Source organism: Salmo trutta, chromosome 2, assembly GCF_901001165.1.
Source record: "Salmo trutta chromosome 2, fSalTru1.1, whole genome shotgun sequence".
Lineage (NCBI taxonomy): Eukaryota > Metazoa > Chordata > Actinopteri > Salmoniformes > Salmonidae > Salmo > Salmo trutta.
The window spans coordinates 73,517,108-73,542,502 of NC_042958.1; the positions used below are offsets into that span (position 1 = coordinate 73,517,108).

The 25,395-nt window shown below is 40.6% G+C and overlaps 1 non-coding gene and 1 pseudogene across 1 annotated transcript; one reads left to right on the plus strand and one right to left on the minus strand.

The window, feature by feature from the left end:
* Positions 1 to 25,395, plus strand: part of LOC115163466 (arginyl-tRNA--protein transferase 1-like) — a 174,578-nt pseudogene that overhangs the window by 41,280 nt on the left and 107,903 nt on the right.
* On the minus strand, positions 10,839 to 10,910 carry trnaa-ugc (transfer RNA alanine (anticodon UGC)). Its single transcript has one exon. It is a non-coding gene; the product is annotated as a tRNA-Ala (tRNA).

Sequence of the window (25,395 nt, forward strand, 5' to 3'; positions counted from 1 at the left end):
AAGTTGGAGAAGGTAAGTAACTTACATTTACATTTTATTAATTTAGCAGACGCTCTTATCCAGAGCGACTTACAGTAGTGCGTGCATACATTTCATGCATTTTTTTGTTGTTGTATTTTTGTATTCTTTTTTTTGTATTCTTTTTTTTTACAACTTTATACTGTGATGGATATTATGCTACTGTTAATTTGCACTAGGTTTGAAAAAAATATTAGGGTTGTAGTTGTTCATGAATACTTTCCCACATGGATTTGGTTTCCTTTTGTTGGCAGTGAATATTTTTTAAGGGTGATAATCAGTTTATTGTTTTGCTAATCCGTTCAATAAACAGTGTTTTGGGACAATCTAAGATCCAGTTAGCACAAGCTGTTGATGAGGCATAGGAAGCGGTCATGTTGGGTTCAGTGCGATACATTCGTACATTGGAGAGGGATGCCCTGGTGGAGTCAGCCACCAAGTTCTACTTAGAAAGCAGGATACGGATGCTCTTGAGCAGTGAGTCTCCATATATCTAAGGAATCTCAAGTTTAGTTAAATTCTTCAGGGCAAATTCATTGACTTTTTTTAACTTTATAGATTCAAAGAGAGTCTGGAGTGTCTATGTCTCCTGCCTTACATTAATAGACACTCAAGCCTCTTCAGAGAGGTTTTTATCTACGCTGAGAAGCCTCTTTTGGCCAACGACATAGCTTCTCTCTTCAAAGCAGAGCGCTCCCCACCTGGTACCATTCAAAGAGCAATAGAGAGAAGAGTCATATGTTTATGGAGGGACTGGCTGCTGGAGGTGGAAGGTTAGATGCAAAACCATGATCATTACATTTACATTTAAGTCATTTAGCAGATGCTCTTATCCAGAGCGACTTACAAATTGGTGCATTCACCTTATGATATCCAGTGGAACAACCACTTTACAATAGTGCATCTAAATCTTTTAAGGGGGGGGTTAGAAGGATTACTTTATCCTATCCTAGGTATTCCTTAAAGAGGTGGGGTTTCAGGTGTCTCCGGAAGGTGGTGATTGACTCCGCTGTCCTGGCGTCGTGAGGGAGTAACACAGCCCACATCAGTAAAATATATCACCTAATTACTCTCAACTGTGGGACAGCATTTTATAGCCTTATTCTTCCATGGGCTCCCTAAGAACGTAATAGATAAATTAAATCCTAAACTACTTTCACTTAGAGTATTGTGTTCTCAAATAAGTGTTACTTATGGACTTTAAAGTCCCCCCTTCCCTTATTTTTTCAGGGGGGAATACATACCCTTTAACCATGGAGAAGGTTTTCATTTTCACTTCGGGATTGCCAGTAGAGCCACATCTACAGATCTCTCTGCTACCGCACGGCAAGTGGTATCGGAGCGCCAAGCCTAGGTCCAAGAGGCTTCTAAACAGCTTCTACCCCCAAGACATAAGACTACTGAACATCTAATCTAATGGCTACCCAGACTATTTGCTGCTACTCTATCTATGCATAGTCACTTTAATATCTCTACCTACATGTATATATTAACTCGACTAATCGGTGCACATTCTTTGTACCGGTATCCCCTGTATATAGCCTCGCTATTGTTATTTTACTGCTGCTATTGAATTATTTATTACTTGTAGTTTTTATTTTAATTTTTAACTGCATTGTTGGTTAAGGGCTTGTAAGTAAGCATTTCACTGTAAGGTGTATTCGGCGCATGTGACAAATACAATTTGATTTAAAGGGAATTCATTTAAGGGGAATTATCTAAAATGTTTATTGCATGACTACCTATTAAGTTCGGAATACTGCAGTCAATGTTAATTGGTGATGTGTCCCAAAAGGATTAATATGAAAGTATCCGACAGGATTGTCCATCAGCAAAAAAGTAGTGTAGTGAAAGTTTTCAAAAACATTACAACTAACCAGAATCATTGGACACAGTAATACATAATGCAGCTTTAATATTTTAATAAATGTATGATTTCTTAGAATGGGTAAACTGAGCATTATGCAAAGTAGTTAAGTCATGTATATCAAGGGTCTATGTTACAACGTTACCGTAAATAAATCTTACAGTAAATATGGACATTTCATTTACATGTGTTATGGCAATAGAAACAGACACTGTAGTTGGTACATTGGTGATGCAGCAAGTTGATGCAGCAAGTTATTATAGGGTTTACACCCGAGCCCTGAGTCGGCTAACCAGTTTGTGGGTTAGGATGGTGTTGAAAGCAGAGCTATAAAAGAAAATGCACTTTGGTGTATGTAAAAATGTATAATTGACATTTGTTGGGACAATAGACAAACTGGAGTTGGTCCAGTGAAATGTTTGCTACTATGTGCTACACGATATCTATTGTTCCAGTTTTTAAAATCTATATCAACTGCAGTGGAGATGGTAAGAAGCTTCGATATCATGGGGACCTAACATCTAACATCCTTTGCTGGTACACCCACACAGACACTGCAGTCAAAAATGCCAACCAGCAGCTCTCCATCCTATGGTGTCTGAAGACGTTTTGCCTGACTTCAAACTTTTACAGCTCCTTAAGGATAGGGGGCAGTATTGACAATTTCGGAAAGAATATGTGCCCATATTAAACTGCCTCCTACTCAAACTCAGAAGCTAGGAAATGCATATTATTAGATTTGGATAGAAAACACTCTGACGTTTCTACGGCTTCCACTAGATGTCAACAGTCTTTACAAAGTTGTTTGAGTCGTCTACGATGAACAGAGACCGATTGAGAAGGTGGGGAAGTTGGTGAGGCAGGGAATGACATCACCTCTTGGCGCGGGTTCATGAGGGTGGATCCCCTGTTCCAAAACGTTTTTCAAGACACAGGAACCGTCCGGTTGAAATCTTCACATTCTAAAGGCCCTAAAGATTGATGTTTGACATGTTTGAACGAACGTAAATACAACTTTTTTTAAACTTTTCGTCGTGACATTGTCCGCGCGCTTCCTACATTTGGAGTAGCTTACTGAAGGCGCGAACAACAAGGAGTTATTTGGACATAAATTATGGACTTTATCGAACAAAACAACATTTATTGTGGACCTGGGATGCCTGGAATTGCCTTCTGATGAAGATCATCAAAGGTAAGGGAATATTTGTAATGCAATTTATGATTTTATATGACTCCAAGATGGTGGCTATCTGTATAGCCTAGTGTATTTTTCTGAGCTCAGTACTCAGATTATTGCAAAGAGTGCTTTTCTCGTGAAGCTTTTTTGAAATCTTTCATAGCGTTAGCATAAAGGAGATGTTCATCTATAATTCTTTGAATGGCAGTTTAATTTTGTATCAACGTTCATGACAAGTATTTTTGTAAATTGTGGCGCTGATTCAACGGTAGTATTTAAGGGAAAATATTTTCTGAACGTCACGCGCCGATGTAAAATGCTGTTTTTGGATATAAATATGAACTTTATCGAACAAAAAAATGCATGTATTGTGTAACATGATGTCCTAGGAGTGTCATCTGATGAAGATCGTCAAAGGTTAGTACTGCATTTAGCTGTGTTTTGGGTATTTGTGATGCATGCTAGTTGCTTGGAAAATGGCTGTGTGGTTATTTCTGTCGATGTACTCTCCTAACATAATCTAATGTTTTGCTTTCTCTGTAAAGCCTTTTTGAAATCGGATAACGTGGTTCGATTCAGGAGAAGTGTATCTATAAAATGGTGTAAAATAGTCCTGTGTTTGAGAAATAGAAGGTTTTAACAAGAGTGTCGGATTGAAGTTTCAAAAAATGTAAACGGAACCATAAGAGCAGATTACTTTTTTCTCTCATCTTTACTGGCACAGTTTTAAAATAATTTCTAATTTTAATCACTTTCAATTGATTCATTGACTCCAAGAACCATAGATTGTTTGTAGTTCATAACATTAACACACAACTGAAAAAAACGTTGCTTGACTGTAAATTGGGATACATGTTTTAATAACATTGGATATTTGATTGGGCTTAATGTTGCATACCTTGTTGTGTTGTGCATGCCAACCAGGTGAGAATCACCAGAATTAATTGATGAATCAGGTCTTCTCTGCTGCTTTATCAGCCTCCCCCTTGCCCACTCCAAGCTCCTCTTCATGGTTCCCTTCTGCAAGACACAATTGTGTGAAAATAAAGCGGAAGGTATGGGAACCCTGTTCCTTAGAAGCAGTACAATATAGTACTGGGTATATGCCTGAAGTTGTTATTTTACCCTAATAAGCTTCGATGGAATATAAATATTTAAAAAAGTGAATGTGCACATTACAGTCTACTGTTCGAAAGCTGACATGTAGATGTTAGCAAAGGTTTTACAAGGTTGTCACTAGCCAAATGTGCTTTATCCTGTTGAGGATAGGCGGCAGTATTTTCACAGCCAGATGAAAAACGTACCCAATTTAAACTGGTTACTACTCTTGCCCAGAAACTAGAATATGCATATTATTAGTAGATTTGGATAGAAAACACTCTGACGTTTCTAAAACTGTTTGCATGGTGTCTGTGAGTATAACAGAACTCATATGGCAGGCAAAAACCTGAGAAAAATTCAACCAGGAAGTGGAGGATCTGAGAATTGTAGTTCTTCTTTCTAATCCCTTTCGAAACTACAGTGTCTGTGGGGTCACGTTACACTTCCTAAGGCTTCCATTGGCTGTCAAAAGCCTTCAGAAAGTTGTTTCATCTGTCTCCTGTAACTGAGTATAGGAGCTCAGTCACTGAGTGGACTGCCTGGGGACAAAGGGATTGGACATGCGGGGTCTCGCGAGCGCGCTGTTCCTTCTTTTTCTCCTTGAATAAATACGCTATTGTCCGGTTGGAATATTATCGCATTTTTACATTAAAAATATCATAAAGATTGATTTTAAACAACGTTTGACATCCTTCTAAGTACGGTAATGGAACATTTTGACTTTTTGTGTCTCGAATTGCACTCGCGCGTTATGCCTTTGGATAGTGACCTGAACGCACGAACAAAACGGAGGTATTTGGACATAAATATGGATTATTTCGAACAAAAACAACATTTCTTGTGGAAGTAGCAGTCCTGGGAGTGCATTCTGACGAAGATCAGCAAAGGTAAGAGAATATTTATAATACTAATTCTGAGTTTAGGTGACCCCGAACTTGGCGGGTGTCTGTATAGCTTGCTGTGATGGCAAGCTATGTACTCAGAATATTGAAAAATGTGCTTTCTCCGTAAAGTTATTTTAAAATCTGACACAGCGGTTGCATAAAGGAGTACTGTATCTATAATTCTTAAAATAATTGTTATGTATTTTGTCAACGTTTATGATGAGTATTTTTGTAAATTCACCGGAAGTTTGCGGTGGGAATATATTTTCTGAACATCACACGCCAATGTAAAATGCTGTTTTTGGATATAAATATAAACTTTATCGAACAAAACATACATGTATTGTGTAACATGATGCCCTAGGAGTGTCATCTGATGAAGATCGTCAAAGGTTAGTGCTTCATTTAGCTGTTTTTGGGGTTTTTGTGACATATATCCTTGCTTGGAAAATGGCTGTGTGGTTATTTTTGTCTATGTACTCTCCTAACATAATCTAATGTTTTGCTTTTGCTGTAAAGCCTTTTTGAAATTGGACAACGTGGTTCGATTCAGGAGAAGTGTATCTATAAAATGGTGTAAAATAGTCGTATGTTTGAGAACTTGAAATTCTTAGATTTTTGAGGTTTTGTATTTCGCGCCCTGCTGTTCCATTGGATGTTGGCTAGGCGTTCCGCTAGCAGAACGTCTGTCCTCAACAGGATTTATATGAGCTGTTCAGTGTCTTCATGCTGGTCGCGAGCTAGTGCGGCTAACGCTAGCATTGAAATGACAGCCAGTCAGTCTGAAGAAGTTGCCTACCTTCAGCTGTTGTTTAGCTTAATTACAAAGCTTTGGGCTAAAAAACGTAACTCAAAACCATGTCCTGCTTCAGTACTAGCCGATAAGTCACAATTAGGTAGCTTGTCTTCCTTAAGTCAATGATAAAGCAAAATAAAGACAATAGTACAAAAATCGAGAACTACCAGGATTTTGAGCATCTCCGTTGTCTAATCTATGTATGCCTGGCCCTGCATTCAAGCAACAATCTTGCTAGTATGTAATTTACCTTGATAGTATTAACATAGTCCAATGTGTTTCCGTGGCTGTTATAGTTGACATGTTTTTTCAGCAGGGCTTTTAATAAAACACAAGACAACGTCGTTCACTGCGTCTAACAGTATGACCGGGCAGTTTAAGGCCAACTATATGATCTACCGGGGTTCGAGGCTACCGACATTAGCTAAATTAGCTAGCAAGTATCTGACTTAACTTATGCTAAGCACTACTGATGCTGGTGCTAGATTAATGTTAGCTGAATTTTATAGCCAGTGATGAGAAACAGATCGTTCCACTGTAAACTACCTGATAAACTTTATGATTCAGTAACAACAATTTTCAAAGACAAAACCGTTACCTTGTAAAGGTTCATACTCTGCTTGCAATGCAGTGGAAAAGTAAGTTCCTTCAAACTGAAATCTGGTTGAAAGGAGGAGCTAGGGAAATTAGCATATTAAAGAACACGCTAAGTTAGCATGTGTAGGTGTAGATTTAGCAGCTGTAGGCGTTAATTTGACTGTGCAGGACCGCAGTTTATTTAGCACATGTTGGACCACCTGCAAGCACATTTGCAAGTGCTTCTTTGACACGTCTAGGCGTAAATTTAGCGCGTGAAGACATTAATTTAACACGTGCAAACATTAATTTAGCTCATGCATGCGTTAATTTAGCGCCTGCACTTGTTTACTTTACACACGTAGCATTAAAAAGATTGCGTTTTGACCACGTGCTTTAGAACCCAAACGGAGTTCCATACAACACTGACATCTGTTTGTTTTGTTGCCAGATTTGTTGATAGATTTTTTGGGGGATGGGGTTGCCAGGTTGGGTAATTGATAGTGGTATGTATGAGGCTACGGGTGAATATAAGGCTGGGTAGTTACTGTACCATCTGGATTGTGCCAGTTATCCTGTTTTAACTCCATCTTAGTGGGATTGGGGAAGAAAGAGTTTTGTACAGTAGTACTATGCACCCTCTTCATTTAGACAGTGTGTTAACACTAGTGTTTTTGATACACAGAAACTTGACATTTTAGGGATTTTTAATGCATTTCATGACAAGAAAAGTATTATTTATTTATAACCTTTATTTAAGTTGGCAAGTCAGTTAAGAACAAATTCTTATTTACAATGACGGCCTAGGAACAGTGGGTTAACTCCCTTGTTCAGAGGCAGAATGACAGATATTTACCTTTTCAGCTCGGGGATTCGATCTAGCAACCTTTCAGTTACTGGCCCAAAGCTAACCACTAGGCTACCTGCCGCCCCATCATAGTTTACAGCAGGGGCTCAACTTTGGTTTTAGAAGTGGGGGGGGTGACATAAATGATTATACTTTTTTTATCCAGTCAGATAAACACTCCAAACAACCTACCCGACCTCTCGGAGGACTCCGCATGGTCCTAAAGCACACCGTCGTATCGTTTTGTATTACATTCCAATGATAAAACTGGGGGGGGTGTTATCCGACTTCCCAGTGACAGTTGCGCACCTGGTTTATAGTTTTGCTATATCTACAGTATATAGATTAGGGGGGTGAACGTTTAAACTAAAGAGTTTAAACTAAATTGGGATCCTGAACGTAAAAAAATGAATCCATAACCTAAAAAATATTTTTTTACGTAGAAGCAGAAAGTTAACAGCATAGTGGGTCAATTTCCACAACAACTAAAAGCTTTGAAGCGCGAGGCTCAACTTCTCTGCTGTTTGCTGCCCTGGCTACCACTCTGTGAACAGCATGAAGCGAACCCATGCACATGTGTAGGTAGATACTGTGTGTGACTGTGAGAGCGAAGTGTTGCATCTCGCTCATCTTAATATCCTATCCTATTCATTGATGGTAGGCCCTGCTTTACTGAAGTTGCGAGACATTGCAAGCAAAGAAATTGCGAGATACAGCACTCCATTGTGAGATACAGCTTTTGATTGCCGATAGATATGCCTAATGTACGGTTTATAATCTGTCTGCCTGGTGGCCGACCTGCCTATACTGTGCCCCTCCCCCCTCTCTCTGTCCCTCGCTAGCTCGCTATGAAAGATGTGAGTGTTTGTGCTGCAGTAGTTTATGTGTCGGGGGTCTAGGGTCAGTCTGTTAAACTGGAGTATTTCTCCTGTCTTATCCGGTGTCCTGTGTGAATTTAAGTATGCTCTCTCTAATTCTCTCTTTCTCTCTCTCGGAGGACCTGAGCCCTAGGACCATGCCTCAGGACTACCTGACATGATAACTCCTTGCTGTCCCCAGTCCACCTGGCCATGCTGCTGCTCCAGTTTCAACTGTTCTGCCTGCGGCTATGGAACCCTGACCTGTTCACCGGACGTGCTACCTGTCCCAGACCTGCTGTTTTCAACTCTCTAGAGACAGCAGGAGCGGTAGAGATACTCTCAATGATTGGCTATGAAAAGCCAACTGACATTTACTCTTGAGGTGCTGACTTGTTGCACCCTCGACAACTGTGATTATTATTATTTGACCATGCTGGTCATTTATGAACATTTGAACATCTTGGCCATGTTCTGTTATAATCTCCACCCGGCACAGCCAGAAGAGGAATGGCCACCCCTCATAGCCTGGTTCCTCTCTAGGTTACTTCCTAGGTTTTGGCCTTTCTAGGGAGTTTTTCCTAGCCACCGTGCTTCTACACCTGCATTGCTTGCTGTTTGGGGGTTTTGGCTGGGTTTCTGTACAGCACTTTGAGATATCAGCTGATGTACGAAGGGCTATATAAATACATTTAAGTTTATTTTATTTGATTCTCGGTAGTATGGCAGCTAATCAGTCTCCTTTGTTCCAAAAATAGTGAATCTTAGGAGTCGATTCCTAGAGGAATCTTATTTAGAGGAATCGAATCTTGACACTGCAAGGAGTTGAGGAATCCATTATTTTGAAGTTGACTCCACCACTACGTCATCGTCATTAACAGTTGGGAAGATGACAGAGATCAGAAAGCGACAGCAGCAAAGTCCTTTAAGTTACGGATGTGCATTTAAAATATTTTCAGTATTCAAATAATATAATTATATTTTTGGGGATATCCGGACATTCTAAATACATACAGTACCAGTCAAAAGTTTGGACAGTGGTGTAAAGCACTACTTAAGTAGTTTTTTGGGGGGTATCTGTACCTTACTTATTATATTTTTGTACTGTACTTTTACTTTACTACATTCCTTAAGAAAATATTGTACATTTTACTTTACACCCAAAAGCACTCAAAAAGTTACATTTTCAATGCTTAGCAGGACAGGGAAATAGTCCAATTCACGCACTTATCAAACAAACATCCCTGGTCATTCCTACTGCCTCTGATCTGGCGGACTCACTAAACACACATGCTTTGTTTGTAAATGATGTCTGAGAGTTGGAGTGTGCCCTTGGCTTTCCGTAAAATAAAAAAAACAAGAAAATGGTGGCACCTGGTTTGCTTAATATAAGGAATTTGAAATGATTTATACTTTCACTTTTGATACTTAATTAAGTATACTTTATTTTTAGACTTTTACTGAAGTAGAATTTTACTTTTACTTGAGTCATTTTCTATTAAGGTATCTTTACTTTTACTCAAGTGTGACAGTATTGTTATCCACGTCGGTACCAACTGTTATGATCGTCGTAATGATTGGACCAAGGCGCAGCGTGAGTAGCATTGCACATCTTTATTATAACGTGAAACTTCAGCAAAACACAAAATCAAAAAATTATCAACTGAACCGTGAAGACAGTGAAGTGCAAATAGTCACCTACACAAAAACAATATCCCACAAAACACAGTGGGGAAATGGCTGCCTAAATATGATCCCCAATCAGAGACAACGCTAAACAGCTGCCTCTGATTGGGAACCATACCAAGCACACAAACATAGAAATAAACAACATAGAACACCCCCAGTCACGCCCTGACCTACTATACCATAGAGAACCAAGGGCTCTCTATGGTCAGGGCGTGACACCAACGATGTTAGGATGAAAGTCAGAGGTCACCAAGTGCAACATAGCTTCAGCGTGTAAATCAGCTAGAAAGATGTGTCGGCATCGAGAAATTGTCTCTGGCCCCCGTCCCAGTTAGGGGGTAGTGATGAGCTCTACAACAGTCTCAACTCAATCGCTGGTTGGAAACAGTTTTCTGCCCATCTGAAAAGATAGAATTTGTAGATAATTGGCCCTCTTTCTGGGACTCACCCACAAACAGGACCAAGCCTGGCCTGTTGAGGAGTGACGGACTCCATCCTAGATGGAGGGGTGCTCTCATCTTATCTACGAACATAGACAGGGCTCTAACTCCCCAAGCTCCACAATGAGGTAGGGTGCAGGCCAGGCAGCAGGCTGTTAGCCAGCCTGCCAGCTTTGTGAAGTCTGCCACTAGCACAGTCAGTGTAGTCAGCTCAGCTATCCCATTGAGACCGTGTCTGTGCCTCGACCTAGGTTGGGCAAAACTAAAGATGGCGGTGTTGACCTTAGCAATCTCACCGGAATAAAGACCTCCTCCATTCCTGACATTATTGAAAGAGATTGTGATACATCTCAAAATAGGGCTACTGAATGTTAGATCCCTCACTTCCAAGGCAGTTATAGTCAATGAACTAATCATAATCTTGGTGTGATTGGCCTGACTGAAACATGGTTTAAGCCTGATGAATTTACTGTGTTGAATGAGGCCTCACCACCTGGTTACATTTAGTCATTTAGCAGATGCTCTTATCCAGAGCAACTTACAGTAGTGAATGCATACATTTCATAAATGTTTTTCTCCGTACTGGTTCCCCGGTGGGAATCGAACCCACAACCCTGGCGTTGCAAACACCATGCTCTACCAACTGAGCCACACGGGACCACTAGTGACTATTACACTAGTGACTATATCCCCCACGCATCCCGCAAAGGCGGAGGTGTTGCTAACATTTATGATAGCAAATTTCAATTTACAAAAAAAACCCGACGTTTTCGTCTTTTGAGCTTCTAGTCATGAAACCTATGCGGCTTACTCAATCCCTTTTTATAGCTACTGTTTACAGGCCTCCTGGGCCATATACAGCGTTCCTCACTGAGTTCCCTGAATTCCTATCAGACCTTGTAGTCATGGCAGATATTATTCAAATTTTTGGTGACTTTAATATTCACATGGAAAAGTCCACAGACCCACTCCAAAAGGCTTTCGGAGCCATCATCGACTCAGTGGGTTTTGTCCAACATGTCTCTGGACCTACTCACTGCCACAGTCATACTCTGGACCTAGTTTTGTCCCGTGGAATAAATGTTGTGGATCTTAATGTTTTAAATGGTGGACTATCGGACCACCATTTAATTACGTTTGCAATCGCAACAAATAATCTGCTCAGACCTCAACCGAGGATCATCAAAAGTCATGCTATAACTTCTCAGACAACCAAAGATTCCTAGATGCCCTTCCAGACTCCCTCTCCCCACCCAAGAAAGTCAGAGTGCAAAAATCAGTTAACCACCTAACTGAGGAACTCCATTTAACCTTGTGCAATACCCTAGATGCAGTTGCACCCCTAAAAACAAAAAACATTTGTCATAAGAAACTAGATCCCTGGTATACAGAAAATACACGAGCTCAGAAGCAAGCTTCCAGATATTTGAAACGGAAATGGCACCACACCAAACTGGAAGTCTTCCGAATAGCTTGGAAAGACAGTACTGTGCAGTATCGAAGAGCCCGCACTGCTGCTCGGTCATCCTATTTTTCCAACTTAATTGAGGAAAATAAGATCAATTCAAAATTTCTTGTTGCAAAGCTAACAAAAAAGCAGCATTCCCCAAGAGAGGATGGCTCTCACTTCAGCAGTGATAAATTCATGAACTTCTTTGAGGAAAAGATCATGATCATTAGAAAGCAAATTACGGACTCCTCTTTAAATCTGCGTATTCCTCCAAAGCTCCGTTGTCCTGAGTCTGCACAACTGTGCCAGGACCTAGGATCAAGGGAGACACTCAAGTGTTTTAGTACTACATCTCTTGACACAATGATGAAAATAATCATGGCCTCTAAACCAAGCTGCATACTTGACCCTATTCCAACTAAACTACTGAAAGTGCTGCTTCCTGTGCTTGGCCCTCCTATGTTGAACATAATAAATGGCTCTCCATCCACCGGATGTGTACCAAACTCAATAAAAGTGGCAGTAATAAAGCCTCTCTTGAAAAAGCCAAACCTTGACCCAGAAAAATATAAAAAACTATTCGGCCTATATCGAAACTCCCATTCCTCTCAAAAATTTAAAAAGCTGTTGCGCAGCAACTCACTGCTTTCCTGAAGACAAACAATGTATACGAAACGCTTCAGCCTGGTTATAGACCCCATCAAAGCACTGAGACTGCACGTGTGAAGGTGGTAAAGGACCTTTTAATTGCGTCAGACCGAGGCTCTGCATCTGTCCTTGTGCTCCTAGACCTTAGTGCTGCTTTTGATACCATCGATCACCACATTCTTTTGGAGAGATTGGAAACCCAAATTGGTCTACACGGACAAGTTATGGCCTGGTTTAGATCTTATCTGTCAGAAAGATATCAGTTTGTCTCTCTGGATGGTTTGCCCTCTGCCAAATCAACTGTAAATTTCAGTGTTCCTCAAGGTTCTGTTTTAGGACCACTATTGTTCTCACTATATATTTTACCTCTTGGTGATGTCATTCGGAAACATAATGTTAAATTTCACTGCTATGCGGATGACACAGAGCTGTACATTTCGATGAAACATGGTGAAGCCCCAAAATTGCCTTCGCTGGAAGCCTGTGTTTCAGACATAAGGAAGTGGATGGCTGCAAACGTTCTACTTTTAAACTCAGACAAAACAGATGCTTGTTCTAGGTTCCAAGAAACAAAGATATCTTCTGTTGAATCTGACAATTAATGTTGATGGTTGTACAGTCGTCTCAAATAAAACTGTGAAGGACCTCGGTGTTACTATGGACCCTGATATCTCTTTTGAAGAACATATCAAGACTGTTTCAAGGACAGCTTTTTTCCATCTACATAACATTGCAAAAATTAGAAACTTTCTGTCCAAAAATGATGCAGAAAAATGTATCCATGCTTTTGACACGTTTAGGTTGGAATACCGCAATGCTCTACTTTCCGGCTACCAGGATAAAGCACTAAATAAACTTCAGTTAGTGCTAAACACAGCTGCTAGAATCTTGACCAGAACCAACATTTTTTATTATATTACTCCAGTGCTAGCCTCTCTACACTGTAGAGAAGCTAGGTTATACTGCTAACCTACAAAGCATTACATGGGCTGCTCCTACCTATCTTTCAGATTTGGTCATGCCGTACATACCTACATGTACGCTACGGTCACAAGACGCAGGCCTCCTAACTGTCCCTAGAATTTCTAAGCAAACAGCTGGAGGTAGGGCTTTCTCCTATAGAGCTCCATTTTTATGGAATGGTCTGCCTACCCATGTGAGAGACGCAGACTCGGTCTCAATGTTTAAGTCTTTATTGAATTCTCATCTCTTCAGTAGGTCCTACGATTGAGTGTAGTCTGGCCCAGGAGTATGAAGGTGAACGGAAAGGCACTGGAGCAATGAACGCCCTTGCTGTCTCTGCCTGGCCGGTTCCCCTCTCTCCACTGGGATTATCTGCCTCTAACCCTATTACAGGGTCTGAGTTACTGGCTTACTGGTGCTCTTCCATGTGGTCCCTAGGAGGGGTGCGTCACTTGAGTGGGTTGAGTCACTGAAGTGATCTTCCTGTCTGGGTTGGCGCCCCCCTTAGGTTGTGCAGTGGCGGAGATCTTTGTGGGCTATACTCGGGCTTGTCTCAGGATGGTAAGTTGGTGGTTGAAGATATCAAAATGACATTTACTCCCGAGGTGCTGACCTGTTGCACCCTCTGTCATTATTATTATTTGACCCTGCTGGTCATCTATGAACATCTTGGCTATGTTCTGTTATAATCTCCACCCGGCACAGCCAGAAGAGGACTGGCCACCCCTCATAATCTTGTTCGTCTCTAGGTTTCTTCCTAGGTTCTGGCCTTTCTATGGAGTTGTTCCTAGCCACGGTGCTTCTACACCTGCATTGCTTGCTGCTTGGGGTTTTAGGCTGGGTTTCTGTTACAGCACTTTGAGATATCAGCTGATGTAAGAAGGGCTTTATAAATACATTTGATTTGATTTCCACCACTGAGTTTGGACACCTACTCATTCAAGGGTTTGTCTTCATTTTTTACTATTCTACATTGTAGAATAATAGTGAAGTCATAAACTATGAAATAACACATATGGAATGATGAAGTAACTAAAAAAAGAGTTAAATCAAAAGGTATTTTAAATTCTTCAAAGTAGCCACCCTTTACCTTGATTAAAGCTTTGCACTCTTGGCATTCTCTCAACCAGCTTCATGGCGTTTCAATTGACTGGTACTGTATGTTTTCAAGATCATACTTTCTTTCTTTTTTTACTTCAATGGAGACTTGCTCGCAAGTACGCTGCGCTCTGCTTGTTTCAGCAGGAGGTGGGGGATGTCGAGGGATGAGCAGGGGCGGGTGAGTGTGAACATCTGTGTGGCAAGGAGGGAGAGCGAGAAAGTAGTCTGACTGATTCGCGGCAGTTAGACAAACTTGTTGCTGCCATAGGTTGTCTATCATACCATCTGGTAGTGCCTGTCTTGACTGCATCAAATCATTTTAAAGAAGCTAGCTAGCTAGCTACAGTAGCAAGGCTAATTGAGTATATGAAACAATGGTGATCAATGTAGCCTACTCCTAATTTAGCAACTGAATTCTGTAATTCTAATTCTAGTAGGCTGAAATTGAAGATGTGGCAATATCGTCTGCTATTATCCTCAGTAATTTTCCATCCAGATTGTCAGACCCCAGTGGCTTGTCATGATGAAAGTATGCATGTAACTGTAAATTGATGAAATATGGATTATGATACTGATTTATCTACTAACCAATGGAATAAAGGATAAACCCATAACAGTAAACATTCATACATCCACACTCTCATACTCCCAAAACAATACCACGGCAAAAAAAAGGCGTATTAGCCAAGGTCACAGAATGGCATTTGATCGAATATTACATTTTCAAAATATATATTTTTTAATGTACAGTATGCATTAATAACTAAATTATACATTCATAAAATCTATGACTTTTTTTAAAAATCTACACTGAACAAAAATATAAAATGCAATATATGCGGAAATAAAAGATCCCTGAAATTTTCCATTCGCACAAAAAGCTTATTTCTCTCAAATGTTGTGCACAAATTTGTTTATATCCCTGTTAGTGAGTATGTCTCCTTTGCCAAGATAATCCATCCACCTGACAGTTGTGGCATATCAAGAAGCTGATTAAACGGCATGATCATTACACAGGTGCACCTTTTGAGGGGAAAATAAAAGGCCACTCTAAAATGTGTAGTTTTGTCACACAATGCCACAGATGTTTTGAGGTAGCGTGTGATTGGCATGCTGACTGCAGGAATGTCCACCAGAGCTGTTGCCTTAGAATTTCATGTTAATTTGTCCTATATAAGCCACCTCCAACCCTGTTTTAGAGAATTTTGCAGTACGTCCTACCGGCCTCACAACCACTTCACCACTTTGAATCCTGGTTTCAATATCCGACAGTGTGTATGGTGTTGTGTGGGCGAGTGGTTTGCTGACGTCAGCATTGTGAACAGAGTGCCCCGTGGTGGCTGTGGGGTTATGGTATGGGCAGGCAAAAGGTACGGACAACTAACACAATTGCATTTTATCGATGGCAATTTGAATGCACAGAGATTCCTTGACGAGATCCTGAGGCCCATTGTCATGCCATTCATCCACCGCCATCACCTCATGTTTCAGTATGATAATGCACGGCCCTGTGTCGCAAGGATTTGTACATAATTCCTGGAAGCTGAAAATGTCCCAGTTCTTCCATGGCCTCCATACTCAGACATGTCACCCATTGAGCATGTTTGGAATGCTCTGGATCAACATTTACAACAGCATGTTCCATTTCCTGCCAATTTCCTGCAACTTCGCACAGCCATTGAAGAGAAGTGGGACAACATTCCACAATCAACAGCCTGATCAACTCTATGTGAAGGAGATGTATACAACCTTACAGGGAAATGCTTGCTTACAAGCCCTTATCCAACAATGCAAATAGTCCGGGTAGAACCACACTCAGTTCAAAGAAATTGTCTGAAAGGAACCAAGTGTGAAAACATCCTTAGTCTCAGTCATGGATGAGTGTGATGTCCAGCAAATAGAGCATCGCTGACATTTAAATGGACTGATTTCCTTATACAAACTGTAACTCAGTAAAAACAAAAAATGTTGCATTTATATTTTTGTTCAGTGTAACTACATATACATAACACAATGGTAATAATTTATTTGAATGGTAAATCGCAATTGATAAACTGAGTAAATCAAGGTTTATTCACAACACAGGTGAATACATATTCAATAGGAGTGTGTACATGCATTGAGTTAGTGAGCTTGTTTTGACAGATTTTCACAAGGCTATAGATGAAAAACAATCTGTTTTCCTTCTTTTTGGGACTTATTTTATTGATATTAAAGTGTGCACTGTCTCGACGACCCATGAAGTCATTCACACAGTCATTTCCAAGCTCAAGCAAAGATCTGGCCTGGGAGAGACGTGAGGCGGGGCAGACTAAGTGAATGAATAAAGTGTTGGGTGACTATCAGCTTTGTAACCAGCAATATTTTGCGTAATGGTTTGTATCATAAAGAAGGTAGTAGGGTAGTGAATTGATGTTGGCTTCAGCTGTAAGCTAGCGAGGAAAGTTACCGATAGCTTCCAGCTTTGTAGGCTATCTTGTATTGTAGTATTCTAGTACAGGACATTGTTTTGGGAACCGTTTGAACATTTCTACATACCGTGTTGCATTATTCAACTGTGTTAACTTCTGTGCAGCATAAATGGTGATGCAGCCTAGACTCCCAGTGACTTCTGTGATTCCTCATGGCAGGCTAGAGCTAACAAAAAGTAAATGGTACAGGCAGGCAAGAGTCATGAATGGTGGGTGCTCTCATGCTATAAGGGGAAATCGGCTGCGCTGATAGACAGATTTGATCCTCTCTCAATCAGTAGAACATGTGAGACACATTTGACAGAAGTACCAAAAGTAACAACAATTCTAGTACCTAACCGTTTTTCATGTTCCAGTATCGAAAAATTAATTTTGGTGTACCGTGCAACACTAGTGGGTAGCTGGAATAGTATAAGTACAGTAGTAGCTAGCTTTGAATACAAATGAATGCAAGCCCTCATGTTATTATATTACACATTCCTGACCTAGTTATTATTAGAAGCATCATACATGAATACAGATTCAAACGGTTAAATGTAGTAACACATGTAGTCCGTGTGTTGGTACAAATACACATGCAGCCTCGCGCGTGCGCATACACACCCCATAGTCCCTTGTACTTTCTCTGCTAGAGCCCTCCAGCTGGACTAGGGACTCTGGGGGATGGACTCAGGAAGCGGGTATTGTTTATTTTTGGAGGGGTTTTATTTAGCTTCTCTTCGAGAGAGAGTTGAAATGGAGAAGAGGAAAATGTGGTGTCCAGATTGTGGTCTGTATGTGACGGTACTGAACACCAGGCCTTGATCCGCTCCTGTATTCCGTCTGTACCAAGGGATAGTGAAGCTGATACTCTGCCGTGTATGTCTGCTGTGTGTCTACGTTTGTGTGTGTTGAGGCTGATACTAGTACAGATGTAATGTGGTAGCCAGCCTTGAGAGAAACAGCCAGTTCTCGTGCCCACTGCCCAAGCCAGGAGAAGGGTAGTCTCATGAGCCATACTAAAAGTCTTGCACTAGCTAGTCGTAAGAAAGTCGAGAGAGACTAAATGGCTGATTTCATGAATGCTGAATCTCTGCGGTCTATGGCTGTACAGTATGAATGGGTCCAAGACACTCAAGGGGACTCATTCCAATCCTCCACAGACACTGCGATTAAAAAAAAGATACAAGGACCAGACGACACAGAGCAGGCCATTTGTTGAGATCAGGAAATGCACTGGAACTGTTAAGGTCAGGGCAATTACAGATGGGATGGGACTAAAGCAGGAAGTACCAGTGACTCACTCAATACGGAAGTGGTCAGATGATGAGGATGCTTCGCTACAAGACTGTTTTCCTAGCACAGACTGGAATATGTTCAGGGATTCATCCAATGACATTAAAGTATACCACTTCCTTCACCGGCTTCATCAATAAGTGCATCAACAATGTCGTCCAAACAGTGACCTATCCAAACCAGAAGCCATTGCTTACAATCAACATCCACACCGAGGTAAAAGATAAAGCTGCCGCTTTCAAGGAGCGGGACACTAATCCGGACACTTGTAAGAAATCCCGCTATGCCCTCTGATCGAAACATCAAACAGGCAAAGCGCAAATAAAGGACTAAGATTAAATTATATTACACCGGCTCTGACGCACGTCGGATGTGGCAGAGCTTGCAAACTATTAGGGATGACAAAGGGAAACCCAGCTGTGAGCTGCCCAGTGACGCGAGCCTACCAGAGGAGCTAAATGCCTTTTATGCTCTCTTCGAGGCAAGCAACACTGAAGGATGCTTGAGAGCACCAACTGTGTGATCATGCTCTCTGTAGCCGATGTGAGCAAGACCTTTAAACAGGTTAACATTCACACTGCCCTTACCCACCTGGACAAAAGGAACACCTATGTGAGAATGCTGTTCATTGACTACAGCTCACCATAGTGCCAACAAAGCTCATCACTAAGCTAAGGACCCTGGGACTAAACACCTACCTCTGCAACTGTATCCTGGACTTCCTGACGGGCCACCCCCAGGTGGTAAGGGTAGGCAACAACACATCTGCCACGCTGATCCTCAACATTGCGGCCCCTCTGGTGCGTGCTTAGTCCCCTCCTATACTCATTGTTTGATTAAATTTGATTTGATTTGGATCTCTTTTAGTCCCCGTTTGGACTAATCTTCCAAGAGTCCTTAAATATTAAAATACAATTTATATACGAACACATTTTCACATATAACACACTATTACAAACATACATAATATACTAACGTAATAAACCAATAAATAATCTATCAAAAAAATATGAATTCTTCATCTACTGTAATCCCACAACATTTCTGTGTATTATATTTAAATTGTTTTAAAATAATGTTTAAATTTATATATTGAAAGGTTTCTGGTTTGCTCAGTTAATTTATTCCATTTCTTTATTGCTCTAAATCGAAATGTTCTTTTGCCTATTTCTCTTTTCTGTCTGGATAATGCATAGATGGTGGACAATCTATTCCTAGTATTTACGGAATGTCTGTCTCTTACCAACTGATTACCGTTGTGAATTGTACTTGGCCGTTTTAAATGATGTATATTATCTTGTCGATTGATGACCAACCAAGAACATTGCGTATGACTGCAACAGAAAAACCATATCTCCACCGTGAAACAATCCTTGCTGCTTTGTTCTGTGCAATCTGCAGCCTCCTAACTTCACTTGATGATGCATTTCCCCAGACCACAGAACAGTAGTTCACTTGACGCCTTCCCTGTAGCTCAGTTGGTAGAGCATGGTGTTTGCAACACCAGGGTTGTGGGTTCGAGTCCCACGGGGGGCCAGCACAGGGAAAAAAAAATAAAAAATGTATGAAATGTATGCATTCACTACTGTAAGTTGCTCTGGATAAGAGCGTATGTAAAATGTAATTGACTCTCAATTAAAGCTTGTGTTATTTGCTTAAGAATTTTTCCTGGTAAATATTTAGCTATCCTTCTGATTATGCATGCTGTTTTAATAATTTATTTACATAGATTAGTTATTTGAGATGACCATGATAAGCAGTTGTCTAGCTGCACTCCCAATAGTTTGGTTTCTGCCACTTCTTCAATTTGTACTCCTCCCATACTTAATTGTATCCCATGCTGTTTTGGCCTTTTCCTAGTGGAACAGACCAACATAACTTTGGTTTTCTTGGTGTTTAAAACAAGTTTATTCTGGCAAACCCACTCCCTAGTATACTCCAAATCTCCTTGTAAAGCTTGCTGTACCTGTTGAACCGATAGTCCTGCTGCATAAATTGTAGTATCATCTGCAAATATAGTAGCTTGAGTTTCAGCTAGGGCATAGGAAAGGTCGTTGGTATATATTAAATAAAGAAGTGGCCCAAGGCAGCTGCCCTGCGGTATTCCACAGTTTAACCTGTTAGGGTATAGGGGGCAGTATTTTCACGGCTGGATAAAAAAATGTGCCCGATTTAATCTGGTTACTAATCCTACCCAGTAACTACAATATGCATATACTTATTATATATGGATAGAAAACACCCTAAAGTTTCTAAAACTGTTTGAATGGTGTCTGTGAGTATAACAGAACTCATTTGGCAGGCAAAACCCTGAGACAGATTCTGACAGGAAGTGGATACCTGATGTGTTGAATTGACTTTAAGCCAATACCATTGAAAAACAAAGGGGGTGAGGAATGTTTTGGCACTTCCTATTGCTTCCACAAGATGTCCCCAGCCTTTACAAAGTGTTTTGAGTCTTCTACTCTGAGATCTGACTGAAGAAGAGCCTTGGAACGGCGATGGCCCATTAGACACCTTGCGCGCGAGTTGATGGTGGGTACTCTCATTCCGAAACGTTTTAAAAGAGAACCCAATGGTCCGCCTTGAATTTTATTAATGTTCTGGTTAAAAAAGGCCCTAATGATTTATGCGATACAACGTTTGACATGTTTGAACGAACGTAAATATATTTTTTCCGTTCTTGAAGTGAAGTGAAGTCCGGCTGGCTTAGATCATGTGCTACAACACGGAGGTTTTTGGACATAAATGATGAGCTTTTTTGAACAAAACTACATTTGTTATGGACCTGGGATTCTTTGGAAGTGACATCTGATGAAGAGAATCAAAGGTAATGGATTATTTACATAGTATTTTCGATTTTAGATCTCTCCAACATGGCGGTTAGTCTGTATCGCAATGCGTATTTTTCTGGCGCAGTGCTCAGATTATTGCAAAGTGTGATTTCCCAGTAAGGTTAATTTTAAATCTGGCAAGTCCATTGCGTTCAAGAGATGTAAATCTATAATTCTTTGAATGACAATATAATATTTTACCAATGTTTTCTAATATTAATTAATTATTTTGTTGTCATGACTTGACTGCCGGTATTGGAGGGAAACGATTTCCTGAACATCAACGCCATAGTAAAACGCTGTTTTTAGATATAAATATGAACTTGATAGAACTAAAAATGCATGCATTGTCTAACATAATGTCCTAGGAGTGTCATCTGATGGAGATTGTAAAAGGTTAGTGCATAATTTTAGCTGATTTTATGGTTTTGGTGACGCCTGTCTTTGAATCGACAATGCATTACACACAGCTATTATCAATGTACTCTCCTAACATAACCTAACTTTATGCTTTCCCCGTAAAACCTTTTTGAAATCGGACAACGTGGTCATATTAAGAAGATGTTTATCTTTCAAAGGCTGTAAGTTAGTTGTATGTTTGAGAAATTTGAATTTTGACATTTATTTGGTTTCAAATTTGCCGCTCTTGAAATGCACCTGCTGTTGATAGGGTGCGCCACGGGTGGCACGCTAACGTCCCACATAGCCCCAAGAAGTTAAAGCATGAGGGGAAGAAAATGAACCATTGATATAGGTGGACTGTTTCCTGTCAGTTAGATATGACTGTACCCAATTCAATGTTACCTCCTTAAAACCATAATGCATTAATTTTGTCAAAATTATCTCATGATCCACTAAATCAAATGCTGCACTGAAATCAAAAAATAGTACCCCCACAAACTTGCCATTATCCATAGCATTGAGCCACTTGTCAGTCATGTCAACCAATGCAGTGGTAGTGGAATGATTTTTGCGATAAGCATGCTGATTGGCTGTAATCAGATCATTATTTTCCATGTACTCCCATATTTGTCTACTCACAATACCCTCCAATATCTTACTGAGTGTAGGGAGTAGACTAATTGGTCGACTATTGGCAGGAGTAGCGGGTTCTTTGCAGTCTTTTGGAATAGGACAAAGTTTAGCATGCTTCCATACATTTGCAAACATCCCCTTTTCCAGTGATCAATTAAATATGTATCTCAGTGGAACTGCAATCTGGGGAGCAGCACAGCGAAGCAAAAAATTGTCCATAAGATCATAACCTGTAGATTTCCCATCAGGTAATGACTTCAAAAGGTTTAACACTTCCTCCACTGACACCGTTTGCAGACTAAAAGAGCAGATCTTGTTGCTCATAATATGATCATCAATCCATTGGACAATAGCTTGTTTGGAAGAATGTATGTTTACATTGTTGCTCAGTAAATTAATTTTCTTTGTGAAAAAATCTGCAAAATGATTGGCAATATCAACTGGTTTTGTTATTATTCTCCCGTCAACCTCCACACTAGATGGGCATGATGAGATAGATGTACCAAGTAAACCCTTAACTGTATTCCATACCTTTTTAGAATCATTTTTACAATCAATAAAAGCATTGTTGAAAAATAACTTTTTTTTCCTTCGATTCAATTTAACTGCATAATTACGCAATGTTCTATAATTCTGTTAAGCAATTTCTGATTTTGATTTGGCTGCTAAGACTTTTAACATATTTCTTTGAGAAAAAGCCTCACCCAGTTCATCATCAATCCATGGAGATGGACGAGCACCAACTGTACTCTTTCTTATAGGGGCATGATGGTCCATAACCTCAGTGAGCAAATCAATAAAACATTCTATAGCGTGATTTAAATCATCCTCTAGATAAATCAGCTCCCAGGGCACAGCAGCCAAATCATTTAGAAATAGCTCATAATTAAATGTTTTAAAATTTCTCTTGACCACAATCCTAGGGGGTTTCTTTGGAACCTTGGTGTTCATGGTTATGGTCACAATATTATGGTCTGTCCAGCCCACTGGCATTGATCTGGCTTTTAAGCATTGCGATGGTATATTACAGAAAATCAGATCAATGCATGTGTCTGAACGATGACCCAACTTAATTGATGATCTACTAGTATCATTAACCATTTGTTTCAAACCACAGTTCTCCGCATTTCTCATAAATTTTGTTCTATTCAAATTATTGTGATCCTTACAATTTATATTAAAATCACCCAAGATAAATACATCTCTGGTGCTATCTGTGGCCTTGTCAAACCCAGTGCATAAGTCATCCAAATAGGACACCTTAGAGCTAGGTCTGTACACACATCCCACCAATATGGCTGCCTGGTGAGGCAGATGTACTTGAGCCCATAGTGCCTCTACTTGACATACATTAAGGTCATCCCTCCTCTTAAAAGGTATCTGATTCTGAATATACAGTGCTACACCCACACCATTCCTATTCCTGTCCCTTCTAAGTAGACTATATCCATGAATGTTAATTTGCCCATCATTTACAGATGCATCTAAATGCGTTTCGGTCAAAGCCAAAATATGAATATTATTTATCTTGACCAAGTTAAAAACCTCATGTATTTTGTTAGGAAGGCTACATACATTAACCTGAGCTATATGCAACCCTTTCCTTGTCAAGTGAAGATCAATAGAGCATGTATTCGTTATAGTTGAAGTTGTCATGATACACTACAACATACAAACTCAAATTTGAACATTAAATTAAAATAGCCAGGGAGTTACTCTAGAGTCCCGATACAATTGCCCGTTGATATAAAGTTTATCCATCACCATGGAGACTCGTTGATTCAGGCAACATTTTTCCTTCATGATGGGATATAGTTTTTTTCTCCTTTCATTGATCTCGGTGGGGAAGTGATCATTCATTCCAAAATCAGTGTTTCTGAGTTCTCTGCCCATGTTCTTCGTCATTTCCTTTTGCTTAATTTTGTCAAAACATGCAATAATAGCCCGTGGCCTATTTCCAGAGGCCTTACCTATTCTATGGACTCTGGAGAAAGTGACATCACGCACAACATCAGTGGGCAGTTTTAGTTGAGCTGACATAAAATCTCGGACTGTGTCCTCACAGCCTCTGCTGTTGTCATTCTCCGGTATCCCTGAAAATATGAGATTGTCCCGCATTGATCGACACTGTACATCAAGCAAGGTTTCTTTAAGTTGTTTGTTCTCCCTTTGCACCACCTCCACCTTGCTATGAATAGAGTCTACAGTACCTTTCAGCTCCGTGTTCTCTTTCCTTAGATCATCAATCTGACGTTGGCTAAATTCTAGACTAGCACATAATGCATTGATGTCCTCTCGTAATATATCCAATATATCAAGTTTGGCAAGCCTTTCATTGATGGATTTTAACAAGTCAACATCCATATCTGTAAACCTCTCCCCACTCGCCACACGCGCCCTCTTACTAGGGGATGGTTTGGTTCCATCGTTGATACCAATTGTCCAACCTGATTTTGGTTTGTTTTGTTGATTGGGTTGGTTGTCCTTAACAATGCTTGAGTCCTCCGAAGCTAGCGACATGTTTCTAAGAGTTCGTAAGTATCTCTCGTCAATGAATCGTTCAAGCTCTTCAATGGATTCTGAATCATCCAGCGTGTTTACAGACAGAGTTTAACAAACAAACAAATTGTTCAGCTGCGTGAGTTACTGGAGTAGATTGTTACCACCGAGATGACGTCGGGAAGGAGGAGGAGGAATGCTGCCTATGACCCCAAGAACACCATTTCCACCGTCAAACATGGAGGTCACCCACAACTGCATGGCCTAGCACGTCTCCAACACCATTATTACGTTTGCTGATGACAACAGTGGTGGGCCTGATCACCGACAACGGTGAGACTGCCTATAGGGAGGAGGTCAGAGACCTGGCAGTGTGGTGACAGGACAACAACCTCTCCCTCAATGTGAGCAACACAAATGAGCTGATCGTGGACCACAGGAAAAGGTGGGCCGAACAGGCCCCCATTAACATCCACAAGGCTGTAGTGGAACGGGTCGAGAGTTTCAAGTTCCTTGGTGTCCACATCACCAGTGAACTATCATCGTCCAAACACACCAAGACAGACATGAAGAGGGCACAACAATCCATTTTCCCCCTCAGGAGACTGAAAAGATTTTGCAATGGTCCCCAGATCTTTAAAAAGTTCTACAGTAGCACCATCGAGAGCATCCTGACCGGTTACATCACCGCCTTGTATGGCAACTGCTCGGCACCCGACCGTAAGGCGCTACAAAGGGTAGTGCAAATGGCCCAGTATATCACCGGGGCCAAGCTTCCTGCCATCCAGGACCTATATACTAGGCGGTGTCAGAGGAAAGCACCAAAAAATTGGCAAAGACGCCAGTCACCCAAGTCATAGACTGTTC